Here is a 13,948-nt window from a genome sequence, read left to right on the forward strand (position 1 = left end):
TTTGCGGGGATGGGGTGGGGTGCTTACAGCCCCATGGTTGCATCTGTAGGGCTGCCCCCCGGTCTCAGGGCCGCATGGCCTTAGTCAGACACCCTTGTGATCAAGGCAGTGCGGCCTGATGGCTGGAGTCAATAATGGCCCCTGCTATTGGGGTATTGAGTTTCCACGGCCAGAGTCAATAATACGTCCCGTGCTGTTGGGGCAGTGCGGCCTAGCGGCAAGAGTCAATAGTGCTAGGGAGCTGAGCCACCACCCCAGGGTGAGCGGTGGCCAGGATAGGGGGACCCAGGCCCGCCTTCTCCATCAGGTCCCAACCCAGGGCCTGTTAGTGGTGGGGTTGCCCACCACCCGCTCAGCAGGGATCCTATCGAAACACGCCGAGCCCGTCTCCTATTCTACAACCGCTTCCCTGCCAAGTTTCCCTGGGTCACTTCCTACCCAACTCTCAACAGTTCGCCATCTCTGGGTCTCCATGGTCTCTCCCCTCTCTGTGGCATCTCGAGCCGGTGTGTAGGGGTCCATCTCTGGCTGGCTGGCCTCCACGTCCTGCTATGCAGGTAGTCCTCCCCTAAGAGTCAGCAGCACACCTCCTTCCTCACCAGTGGTCAGCCCAGACTGAGCCACTCTGCTGCCTTTTATATCCTGTCTGCAGTTGGAGCATGCCCAAAAGAGTTGAGGGGGCCTGGCCTCCTCAGCCAAGAGAGAAGTGTTAAACCCTGTTGCATCAGTTCGGGGTTGAAACACCCCGTCACACCTTGACATAATTGAACCACCCCCAATGGGTGGTGGTAGCTATGTCAGAGGGAGAAGTTCTGTGCACACTACAACTTATGCTAGTGAAACTTATGTCGCTCAGGGAGGTGGTTTTTTCACACCCCTAAGCAACATAAGTTTTGCCAACATTAGTGGTAGTGTAGACATGACCTAAGACTCAAATACTTAAATCAACCAGGTTTATTAAGAAAGGAGAATGAACATCTGATTAAAATGAAAAAAAAATCTCTATATATTCATTCTTATACTCTGCAAGAATTGAGCTAGGGTAGTACAACTTTGGATCATCTACAGTGAAAGAAAGGATATCTTACTTCTCTGTGCCCTTCCCTGTGTACCCTATCAGTGAGACAACCTCTTCCCTCAAGGTAGCTGTCAAACTTTTCCCACTTTGATCCACTCAGCCATCTAGTATCTCAGAGAAACAGCTTCTGGTTTCAAGTGTCTTCAGTTCCCCTTCACCCTTGAATCTGTCCTTTCACCACGAGGTGAATATAGCTAAACCACTTGGTAATAGTGACCATAATATAATTAAATTTAAGATCCCTGTGGCGGGAAAAATACCACAGCAGCCCAACATTGTAGCATTTAATTTCAGAAAGGGGAACTACACAAAAATGAGAAAGTTAGTTAAACAGAAATTAAAGGGTACAGTGCCAAAAGTGAAATCCCTGCAACTGCAGGGAAACTTTTTAAAGACACCATAATAGACACTCAACTTAAACGTATACCCCAAATTAAAAAAACATAGTAAGAGAACCAAAAAAGTGTCACTACATCTAAACAAAGTAAAAGAAGCAGTGAGAGGCAAAAAGGCTTCCTTTAAAAAGTGGAGGTTAAATCTTATTGAGGAAAATAGAAAGGAGCATAAACTCTGGCAAATGAAGTATAAAAATATAATTAGAAAGGCCAAGAAAGAATCTGAAGAACAGCTAGCCAAAGACTCAAAGTAACAGCAATTTAAAAAAAAAAAAAAAAAAAAAAGTACATCAGAAGCAGGAAGCCTGCTAAACAACCAGTGGGGCCACTGGATGATTGAGATGCTAAAAGAGCACTCCAGGATGATAACGCCATTGCAGAGAAACTAAATGAATTCTTTGCATCGGTCTTCATGGCTGAGGATGTGAGGGAACTTCTTCAGATTTGTCACCTAAAAAGAATGGCTCAGGTTTGGGAACTGTCCCAGACTGAGATGTCATTAGAGGTGGTTTTGGAACAAATTGATAAATTAAACAGGAATAAGTCACCAGGACCAGATGGTATTCACCTAAGAGTTCTGAAGAAACTGAAATTGCAGAACTACTACGTAGTTTGTAACCTATCATTTAAATCAGCTTCTGTACCAAATGACTGGAGGATAGCTAATGTGACACCAATTTTTAAAAATGGCTCCAGAGGTTTATCCTGGCAAGTACAGACCGGTAAGTCCGACTTCAGTACTGGGAAAATTGGTTGAAACTATAGTAAAGAACAGAATTGTCAGACACACAGAGAAACATGATTTGTTGGGGACGAGTCAACACGGTTTTTGTAGAGAGAAATCATGCCTCACCAATATACTAAAATTCTTTGAGAGGGTCAACAAGCATGATCCCGTGTATATAGTGTACTTAGATTTTCAGAAAGCCTTTGACAAGGTCCCTCACCAAAGGCTCTTAAGCAAAGTAAGCTATCATGGGATAAGATGGAAAGTCTTCTCATGGATTGGTAACTGGTTAAAAGATAGGAAACAAAGGGTAGGACTAAATGGTCAGTTTTCAGAATGGAGAGATGTAAATAGTGGTATCTCCCAGGGGTCTTCACTTGGAATAGTACTATTCAACATATTCATAAATGATCTGGAAAAAGGGGTAAACATGTGGCAAAATTTGCAGATGATACAAAACTACTCAAGATAGTTAAGTCACAACAGACTGCGAAGAGCTACAAAAGGATCTCACAAAACTGGATGACTGGGCTACAAAACGGAAGACGAAATTCAATGTTGATAAATGCAAAGTAATGCACATTGGAAAACATAACCCTAACTATACATATAAAATGATGGGGTCTAAATTAGCTATTACCACTCAAGAAAAAGATATCTTGGAGTCATTGTGGATAGTTCTCTGAAAACATCCACTCAGTGTGCAGAGGCAGTCAAAAAAACCTAACAGGATGTTGGGAATCATTAAGAAAGGATAGATAATAAGCCAGAAAATATCATATTGCCTCTGTATAAATCTATAGTAAGCCCACATCTTGAATACTGCATGCAGATGTGGTCGCCCCATCTCAAAAAAGATAGATTGGAATTGGAAAAAGTTCAGAAAAGGACAACAAAAATTTTTAGGGGTACAGACAGCTTCCATATGAGGAGATAAGATTAATAAGACTGGGACTTTTCAGCTTGGAAAAGAGATGACTAAGGGGGGATATGATAGAGGTCTATAAAAATCATGACTGGTGTGGACAAAGTAAATAAGGAAATGTTATTTACTCCTTCTCATAACACAAGAACTGTGGTCACCAAATGAAATTAATAGGCAGCAGGTTTCAAACAAACAAAAGGAAGTATTTCTTCACACAAGGCGCAGTCAACCTGTGGAACTCTTCCAGAGGATGTTGTGAAGGCCAAGACTATAACAGGGTTCACAAAAGAACTAGATAGCCATTGATGGACCTATCCTCCATGAATGTATTAGCATGTCCCTAGCTGGGAATGGGCAAAAGGGGATGGATCACTTGATGATTGCCTGTTCTGTTCATTCCCTCTGGGGCACCTGGCATTGGCCACTGTTGCAAGACAGGGTACTGAGCTAGAAGGACCTTTGGTCTGATCCAATATGGCCATTCTTATGTTCGTTATAGTCTGTGACTGTTTCTGAGTTAAAGGCATGACAGAAATCAGGCATGCCGATGAAGTTTACATCAGCATTTCACCAAAGTAATGTTTGATCATCTAGAGTGGGGGAGAGATGGTAATAGTCCCCGTTTTCTGTACAACCACTTCTGTTTTCTCTATCTTGTAACAACATTCTCCTACCTTCCCACCCCACTGTGTCTGCCCTACTTCAGTGCTGGAGTATTTCCCAGTTTCTTCTTTCAACAGCAAACATTTCAGATGCCTCTTTGATCTTGCCTGCACCTGAGTGAGCCCAAAGGAGCAGCATGATTGGGCCCAGATTTGCATGTCAGTTGTCCATAGTTGGACTGAATCAAACTCATGGTCTTTGAAGCAGCAGGATTTGCAATTTTTGTATAGTTTAATTTGACCAGATATGTACTGACAGACAAAAGTCCACCTGTATTGGTAGGGCAACGATTAAGATACAGGTAGGGCCCTACCAAATTCAGTCCATCCTGGTCAATTTCACAGCCAGAGCGTTTTAAAACTGGTCAATTTAAAGATTTCAGATGTTTCACAGTGTTGTAACCCTGGGGGTCCCAAAATGGGATGGGGGGGGAGGGCGAGTTGCAAAGCTGTTATAGGAGGGGGCTGCTAGTCTAGGCCAGTGACAGAATAAGGCAGGGGACCCCAGCCAGTTTGGGCCTCTGTGCTCCCAGCAGCAGGGGGATCAGATTTCACGGGGAAGGGCTGATTTAACAGTCTGTGACATGTTTTCCACAGCCATAAATTAGAAGGGCCCTAGATATAAGTATTTTAGTCCTATTCTTCTTAGAACTTAAGGGAGCTGGACTGATTAGCTTTAAGACTTCTTTCCAGCAGGGCTCTTAGCTGAATTAGTGTCCCAGATGTATTAGACTTTTTCATCACGGATATGCTGAAACTTTCCTGGGAATAATATAGCTGTTCCTACTCCTGCTTTTTCAACTGCCCATTTAAGAGGCACTCTTTCTAATGTGCCTGTGAGAGAGGACTGAGCTCAGGGAAACAAACAACATGGCCTTGATGAATTATCACATTTGTTTAGCTATTTTCAGACTTCGTAACAATCAGAGTCAGAGTAACAATAGCCATAACTTTGTTATTAGCCTTTTAGGTTTTGAGCATGTTGATCTGTGGTGGTTTTCACTTGTGGGGGGGCACTGCTAGTAGGTCAGGGCTTTGACCTTTCGATATGCGGGGGAGGGGAGGCACGAGACCCTCCCAGTCCACCAGGCTCCAGCCCAGGGCCCTGTGAGGGCAACACAAGGGTCTCACACCCAGGAGCATCTTAAAGCTGCCCTCCCTGGGCCACTTCCTATCACCCTGCTATTGTCCAAAGTTCACAGTCTATCACAGGAGGGTGAGAAGACCGTCAGCTCGTCAATTGACATAGTTTCTTGGCCAGGCATGGTGTGATAGTTCTCTCCCTCTTTGGGCAATTGCTGCCTCCTCATGTCTTGGCCCTCCGGCAGGTGAGTTCCAAGTCTCTTCGCTTCCAGCGGAGTCCATAAACAAAACATGGTGAATCAATGCAAATAAACTGGGTTAATAGGTGAGAGGAGGAAATACCTCCCTCTTCAAGTATAACAGAAGCAGGTCCTCCCTTTCCTCAGGGAGGGGTCTTCAGACAGTTGTTGAGGAAGAGATTCTGTCTTCCCTCAGCCTTTTTCTCATGAGCTGCAAGGTACAAGTCCTTTTTCATCCCTGGTCTGCCCACACGTGAGCTGTTCTGCTCCCTTTTAGCACCTCCTCCAGTCAGTACATCTCTTGCAGGGGTGGCAGGCTGGGGCTTAATCCCTTGTTGCCCAGTGTGGGGTTTGTATACTACATCACAGGATCCTGTAACTCCTTCTAAAATATGGTATTTGTTGTGCAATGTCAGGGAGTCTGAGCTTATTTTGATGGTCTGGGATTCATAATCAATATCTTCTAGAATTCTGAGGACAGAGATATTTTAAACCCTGACTTGGTGCTTTAGTGTTTCCACTTTTCTTTCCAGCAAAGAAGTTTTTTATAAGAAATTTTGTAATTCTCTTGAAGTTTCTTTGAGCTCAGATTCCATGCAGCCTAACACTGCTCAGTAGTAAAATCTCTTGGTTCTTAAATTAACAACTTCTCAGAAAACTACTCTATTTTTTCCCCCATGGCAGAGGGGCATTGTTGGCACATGACAACATATATCACATTGGTACATGTGCAGGTGAACGAGCCTCTTATGGTGTGGTTGATGTGATTAGGTGCTATGATGGTGTCCCTTGAATAGATATGTGGACAGAGTTGGCAACGGGCTTTGTTGCAAGGATAGATTCCTGGGGTAGTGTTTTTGTTGTGTGGTTGCTGGTGAGTATTTGCTTGAGGTTGGGGGGCTGTCTGTAAGCAAGGACTGGCCTGTCTCCCAAGATCTGTGAGAGTGAGGGATCATCCTTCAGGATAGGTTGTAGATCCTTGATGATGCACTGGAGAGGTCACAGTTGGGGGCTGAAGGTGATGGCTAGTGGCTTCTGTTACTTTCTTTGTTGGGCCTGTCCTGGAGTAGGTGACTTCTGGGTATTCTTCTGGCTGTGTCAATCTGTTTCTTCACTTCAGCAGGTGGGTATTGTAGTTTTAAGAATGCTTGATAGAGATCTTATAGGTGTTTGTCTCTGTCCGAGGGATTGGAGCAAGTGCGGTTGTATCTTAGAGCTTGGCTGTAGACAATGGATTGTGTGATGTGGTCTGGATGAAAGCTGGAGGCATGTAGGTAAGTATAGCGGTCAGTAGGTTTCCGGTATAGGGTGGTGTTTATGTGGCCATCGCTTATTAACACTGTAGTGTCCAGGAAGTGGATCTCTTGTGTGGACTGGTCCAGGCTGAGGTTAATGGTGGGATGGAAATTGTTGAAATCATGGCAGAATTCCTCAAGGGCTTCTTTTCCATGGGTCCAGATGATGAAGATATCATCAATGTAGCATAAGTAGAGTAGGGGCATTAGGGGACAAGAGCTGAGGAAGCGTTGTTCTAAGTCAGCCATAAAAATGTTGGCACACTGCAGGGCCATGCAGGTACCCATAGCAGTGCCGCTGACTTGAAGGTATACATTGTCGCCAAATGTACAATAGTTGTGGGTGAGGACAAAGTCACAAAGTTCGGCCACCAGGTTTGCCATGACATTATCAGGGATACTGTTCCTGACAGCTTGTAGTCCATCTTTGTGTGGAATGTTGGTATAGAGGGCTTCTACATCCATAGTGGCCAGGATGGTGCTTTACACTAACCCAGGACCCTATCCTTGCAACAAAGCCCTTTGCCAACTCTGTGCACATATCTATTCAAGGGACATCATCATTAGGACCTAAATCACATCAGCCACACCATAAGAGGCTCGTTCACCTGCACATCTACCAATGTGATATATGCAATCATGTGCCAACAATGCCCCTCTGCCATGTACATTGGCCAAACCGGACAATCTCTATGCAAAAGATTAAATGGACACAAATCAGACGTCAAGAATTATAACATTCAAAAACCAGTCGGAGAACACTTCAGCCTCCCTGGTCACTGAATTTCAGACCTAAAAGTCGCAATTCTCCAACAAAAATAACTTCAGAAACAGACTCAAATGAGAAACTGCAGAAATGGAATTAATTTGCAAACTGGACACCATTAAATTAGGCTTGAATAAAGACTGGGAGTGGATGGGTCATTACATAAAGTAAAAACTATTTCCCCATGCTAATTTTCCCCCCGCTACCGTTACTCACACCTTCTTGTCAACTGTTTGAAATGGACCATCCTGATTATCACTACAAAAGGTTTTTTCCCTCCTGCCGATAATAGCCCACCTTAATTAATTGGTCTTGTTACAGTCGGTATGGCAACACCCATTTTTGCATGTTCTCTGTGTGTATATATATCTTCCTACTGTATTTTCTACTGCATGCATCTCATGAAGTGGGTCTTAGCCCATGAAAGCTTATGCCCAAATAAATTTGTTAGTCTCTAAGGTGCCACAAGTACTCCTCGGTTTTTTTTTGTTGATACAGACTAACACGGCTACCACTCTGAAGTCTAAGGCCAGGTCTACGCTAGAAGTGCTTTGATGGAATAGCTATACTAGTATTCTATACTGGCAAAGCCCTCCTAACGTGAACACAGCTCACCCTGGAAAAATGGTGCTTTTGTGGTTATAACTTACTCCAGCTGCCCCCAACCCCAGTGAAATAAGCTATATCAGCAAAAGTGCAGTTTTGCCAGTATAATACAGCTACACTCGGGGCTTTTGCTGGCACAGCTCTGTCAGTAGCAAATCACACCTCTGACTGACTTAGGCCTGGTCTACACCTAAAACTTAGGCCAACCTAGCTACATTATTCAGGGGAGTGAAAAATTCACACACCCCTGAGACATAGGTCAGCTTAACTAAGTCCCAGTGTAGACAGCACTAGGTCAATGGAAGAACTCTTCCATCAACCTAGCTGCCGCCTCTCAGGGAGGTGGATTACTACAGTGATGGAAAGACCCCTTCCACCATTATAGTAAACGCCTACACTACACTGGTGGTACTGCAGCTCTGCCACTGTAGCATTTCTAGTTTAGATATACTCTTAGCTATGATGACAAATATCTGTACTGCAGACCTGGCCTAAGTATAAGACAAAAAGACCACAAGTAAATATAGACAGACAGACTAGGAAGCACAAGGAAACAATGAGATAATATTGATCAACATGGTAGACAGTAGTCTCGGCATACCTTAGTGTTTCCTATAGCCTAGTATATACCCCATTAGGGGTGTGTGAGAACAGACCTCTTAATTATTCTCGACAGTCTCAGCTTTCAATAACAAAAACAAACAAAAAAAGCCTCTAGCAAGCAGTTGCTATTGCACAGAGCCTTCAAAATGTGAAGCGTGTTTAAGTGGTGAACAGGCTGCTCCTGAATCTGCCGAGAGCGTGAAACAAGAGCTCTGAGATGTGAACAGCACCATTCATCTTAACTCTTGCTAATTCAGAGGACACAGGTCACACTGAAATTGCTGAAAATGTTGCTGACAATTTCACTGCTTGTCGAAGCATGTGAGAAAGGAGAAGAAGTTTATTATGAAGATCTGCAAGTGTTTTTCCAATAATTGTGGGGGAGGAAAGATGTATGAATGAAGATGCGTAGGCCTTTAGCATCACATGGAGCATAATGCATTTCATTTGCCTGAAAAAGGGAGAGAGGACTCTCAGGTTTCAAAAGTTTGGGAAATATTCATATTTTTGGATGCAGACCATAAATTCTGCAGCAAAAGTCTTGATTTTATTTGCTCACATATACTGGATTTTATGACAAACTATAGTAGCATAAAATAAATGAAAAGTAATCAGATTTTTGTTGAATATTAAAATTAACTACACAATCAATGCAGTACTGATGTTCATTTTTATGCAATGAAAATTCTTTAAGATATTTTTCCATTTATTTTATGCTGCTGCAAAAATTTCACTCAGTCATCATATTTTGCATTGACAATAGGGTAGTGGGGGGATAGAGAAAAATAAGCCAAAGATTTGGCTTGCAGGAGGTTTGGGGCTCTTAAAAGAAGGCTGTGTTAGCGATACAGGGCACGTGAGGTTGCAGGAACTGAGAAGGGTTGGTAACTGAGGCAAGAAGCGGATTTGAGTTCTATTACCTCTTCCTGTGGGTGTTTGTGGGAGGGGTAAAATATTTGCCTTCTTGTCCGTGGGTCCTCCTTAGTGAAAGAGCCAGGAGCCTTTGTGAAATCAAGTCATCGAGCAGACCAATCAGCAACACACCTTCTTTCTACACCTGAGGCGGGGACAACATTTTCTGTGGGACCACAGCACCACTCAAAGCAGAGACTAAGTTTAACATAAGTCTCACATAAATCTAAACACTGTAGAGATCAACAATAAAGATAGCTAAAACTGTATATGTTTCCTATCATATTTCATGAGTTCCCCTGCAAGCCTGTCTACAGCAAGTTCCTCTTCATTTATATAAAAAGAACAGGAGTACTTGCGGCACCTTAGAGACTAACAAATGTATTAGAGCATAAGCTTTCGTGGGCTACAGCCCACTTCATTGGATGCACAGAATGGAACATATAGTAAGAAGAATATATATACACACACACATACAGATAAGTGGGAAGTTGATATATATTCTTCTTACTATATGTTCCATTCTATGCATCCGATGAAGTGGGCTGTAGCCCACGAAAGCTTATGCTCTAATACATTTGTTAGTCTCTAAGGTGCCGCAAGTACTCCTGTTCTTTTTGCGGATACAGACTAACAAGGTTGCCACTCTGAAACTGTTCATTTATATAGTGCATGCAATATAACTAGGTCCTGTTTTTCAACCTAGCCCTTTTCTCTCTCCTGGAGAGAGCAGGGGGGGCAGAGGGTCTAGCGAGCTACCTTTTGATCAGTCCCTTATGGCACAAAACATTAGCTATAGGTTTGCTCAAGAGATCAAAGATCTCTTTAGATTAAGGACTGCATCTTCATAGGTGTTTGTACGGCGCCAAGCACAGCTGTAATACTAATATATACAGAAATAGATGATTGGCAGTGGGCAGAGAAACTATTCCTGATGTTTTGCAACGTGTGTGTAAGCAGATAATCAGGCCATAGTTTTATTCACTCTTACATGATATGGAGCCTTTTCTCCCCACCTCTGCCCATCCAATTATGCCAGACTCAGTTTCCTATTAGTCAAATTTTCCCACAAGCATCTTTGTACTTACTCTCATGCCACTTTTTATGCCTGAGAGCAGATCCTCATAAAAATCCACAATGCCATTACATTTTTATTAATAAATTAATGTACATTGAGGTTGTGCTTTTTTAGTTTTTTTAAGAGGATGGAAGGGGAAGTAATTTCAGTTACACCCAAGTAATTTCATTGATGTTAATGGGGCCGCATAGTTGTAAATGAAGACAGAAATGCAGCCTAAGGGCCAGTCGTCTCAAAGAAAGAATTCCTACTTCATGACTTCAAAGCATGGAAACCTTCCTAAATCACTTCAAATGTTGCCAGTTTTGCTCCTTAGTAGCCTCAATCACTTCTCTTTTCAAGGGGCAGGGAGGTGGAGGGAGCAAATACTCCCTTCTCCTCAGAGCAATTTGTTGGAAAAGTGGGAAGTAGAAATTTGGAGTTCCAGCAGTTTATACAGTCTTCTTTTGCATACATACTTCCGGCTGCATGGGAAAGGATGACCCTTAATTTACTGTACTTGGCTTCAAGAGAAGTATGACAATTCTTTTTATTTTGGATATAAATCATATCCATTAAAATGATTGTTCTGAGAGTGTTTAGGTCTGAAAACGTCCACCCACTAGATCTTGTCAGGGCAGTCCCCCACATTTCAACGTTAGTGCTCGTTTCTTTAAACTGGTTTTAAGTTGCTACTGTGACTCCGAACAGTAAACTATTGTTGCAGTCATTAGTCTTTAGGGCTGTAGCCTATAATACCTCTTTTGTAATAACAGTGTAATTTGAAAATGGAGATTTGTATATAGTTAGATGCCAGTAAGCAGTGATTTCAGGAACCAGATAAAAGGAACAGAGCCAAGAATTAAGGTAATTCGTACTTAAGAGTTCCTTTCATCTAAAGATCTGAAGATCTCTACCCCCATGCCCTTGTCATACTCCCATTCTTCCACCCCAGCACTAGCCAGTTGTACTGAATCAATAGGATATGGAGGGGGCAGAACAGCACCAATCATACCGGTCTTTAGGTGGGCCAACACTAAGTGACTGCTGTGGGAGCACTCTAGTATACACGTCTATTTGTAGCTTCTAAAGTGGTGAGTATTGTTGGTAGCACTTAATCACAGTATTTAACATTACTTAAACTACTGCCCAAATACATCCCCATTACACAGAGACTGTTACTGTTGTCTTACTTTAGCATTACTCATTAGCGCTCACTAGCATTACGCATTAGTTCCCTGGAACAATTCCCAATAAGACAGCCATCCCTGTGTATACTGTATTCTATCTAAGGGCAGCGATCGATCCAGCGGGGGTCGATCTATCACATCTAGTCTAGACACGATAAATCAACCGCTAAGCGTTCTCCCGTCGACTCCGGTACTCCACTGGAGTGAAAGCGCAGGTGGAGTCGACGGGGGAGCATCAGCTGCTCAACTCACCACAGTGAAGACACACTGGTGAGTAGATCTAACTACGTCGACTTCAGCTATGTTATTCACATAGCTGAAGTTGCATAACTTAGAACAACATTTCCCCCCCAACCAGTGTAGACCAGACCTAAGTATCTGAACACTGAAGGGTCAAATCCTCTTTCCTCTACCATGAGCAGTAGAGTCTCAGACACAGCAGAACAAATATAGTTTCACTGCACATGTCGGGGTTCCAAGAGTCTCTACTGAGTGAGCACACTTGTAGCCGTAGGGGACACCCACCCTGCATCTGGAACCTCCAGTCTTGGGTCCTGAACAAGATTACACTGATGCCTGCTCCTCTATGACCAACCTATTTCCTGAGATCACTTCTCTCTCTCAGTACAGAGTAAATGAAGGCTGGAGCCAGCCTATTAAAAAAATAAAATAAAAAAAAATATTTGGGATATCTTCCCTCCTCAAAAGAAGGTATGGCAGTCTCTAGCTATTTCTCAGACTATTTTGGGGAGTGCCTTCTTTCCACAACACAGAGAAACTAAGGCTTGCAGGCAGATTGCTGGTAAAAAACAAACAGTCTTTCAAAGTTTTTTCTTCCCTGCAAAGAAAAAAAGACTCAAATGCAAACCATCAGAAAAAAAACAGTCGCTCTGCAACTCTTTCCCTTCCTCCAGGCTAGCTAGTCAAACATAGAAAAGACAAACTCAGTCTTTTCATAGTATTTATCCTGTGAGGCACCACGTTTTTTGCCAGGCTGTCCCCACAGAACTGCTTCCCCACTCCCAGCAACCCTTAGCAACTTTGGCCGAGATCCACAAAAGGATCTAACAGCTTAAGTTCAACATTTTAGCATCACCAAGATTCTTAAAACCCCTGCTCAAATGCTGCCTAACTCTGGATGTGCCTGAATTTCTGCCATTAAAATCCCAGAGACAGCTATGTTTCTACTGCTGGGCATGCGTACGCCACCTCAATCCTGGCAGATAGGGCCTCTCTCACACCTATATGCCAGTGGAATCCTTACGGTAGGCGCCCGCCATTCATTAGACATACTCAGAGCACACCTAAGTCCACACAAAATATCCAAGGTGAGGCAGGAATAAAAGGCTTCCTTTATAACCCATAAATCTCATTGGTTAGGACACTCACCTGGTATGTGGGACGCTGGTTAAGTTCTCCCCTCTGCTTGATGAGGCAGATGGCTTTGAACTTGAGTGTTCTCTGGTGTGTGTTCTAATCACTGGGCTATGGGATATTGAGGAGTGGGTCTTTGTCAGTCTCTCCTGTTGAAGCTCTACTATGGTGTATAAATAAATATGCATTGGGCCAGAAAGAGTGAGAGAATAACTCTATAGCCCAGTGGTTAGGGGTCCTATTTCTCTCCATGGTCATATAAGGACTCTAGGCACTTAACTCAAGGCTATGGATTCCCATGGGTGGCAAGGCACCTAAGTGCCTTTATGGACTTAGCCCTTCCTTCCGCTTCCTTATAAAGGCTCCAGGAAGACTAACAGATTTCAGTCATTCCCTGGATGTGGTGGCTAACCAGTAGTACCTACTGGTTAATTCTTCCCTTCCCAGTGTACATGTCCAGGATTTTTGATGCCATCATCTTCCTGCTCTGAATGAGACTCAAATGAATGGTGTGCCCCAGGACAGGATGGAATTCTAGCCTGTGTTCATATACAAAAGTTACAAAACAATAAATTACACATTAAAGTTAAGTTAATGAAATGTTGTGAATATAATTTTTATTCTTGTATATCTAAGCAATTTTTTTTTTCAGTTTATGTCTCCGTATTTCCAATTCTTTCCCCTCATTTAGGGTGCAAGATTTCCACTGGTATGTCCCAGTCAGGATGAGCCTGGGATAAATTATTGCCTGCCTAATTGAACTGATTTCTATTCATATATCAACAAGTTGAAGTAAACTTAGACCACTAACTTTACTGCAATTGCAGACAAGGTCCCCAAGGAAAAAAAGAGACTCAATGACTGTGGCCGTTACACCACAAGTGACATGATGGAATTGAATGTGGTCATGGGTGAGGGCTTCAGGGACCTCATACACCTCAATGAGCCTGCCTACAAAGTGCTGCATCACACCATGTTCCCTCAAAAGCAAGATTTCCAGTACAGACAATGCTCAAAATGCCAAGCCTCTTTAATA

The sequence above is a fragment of the Natator depressus genome, chromosome 1 (assembly GCF_965152275.1).
Source record: "Natator depressus isolate rNatDep1 chromosome 1, rNatDep2.hap1, whole genome shotgun sequence".
NCBI classification, from domain to species: Eukaryota; Metazoa; Chordata; order Testudines; family Cheloniidae; genus Natator; species Natator depressus.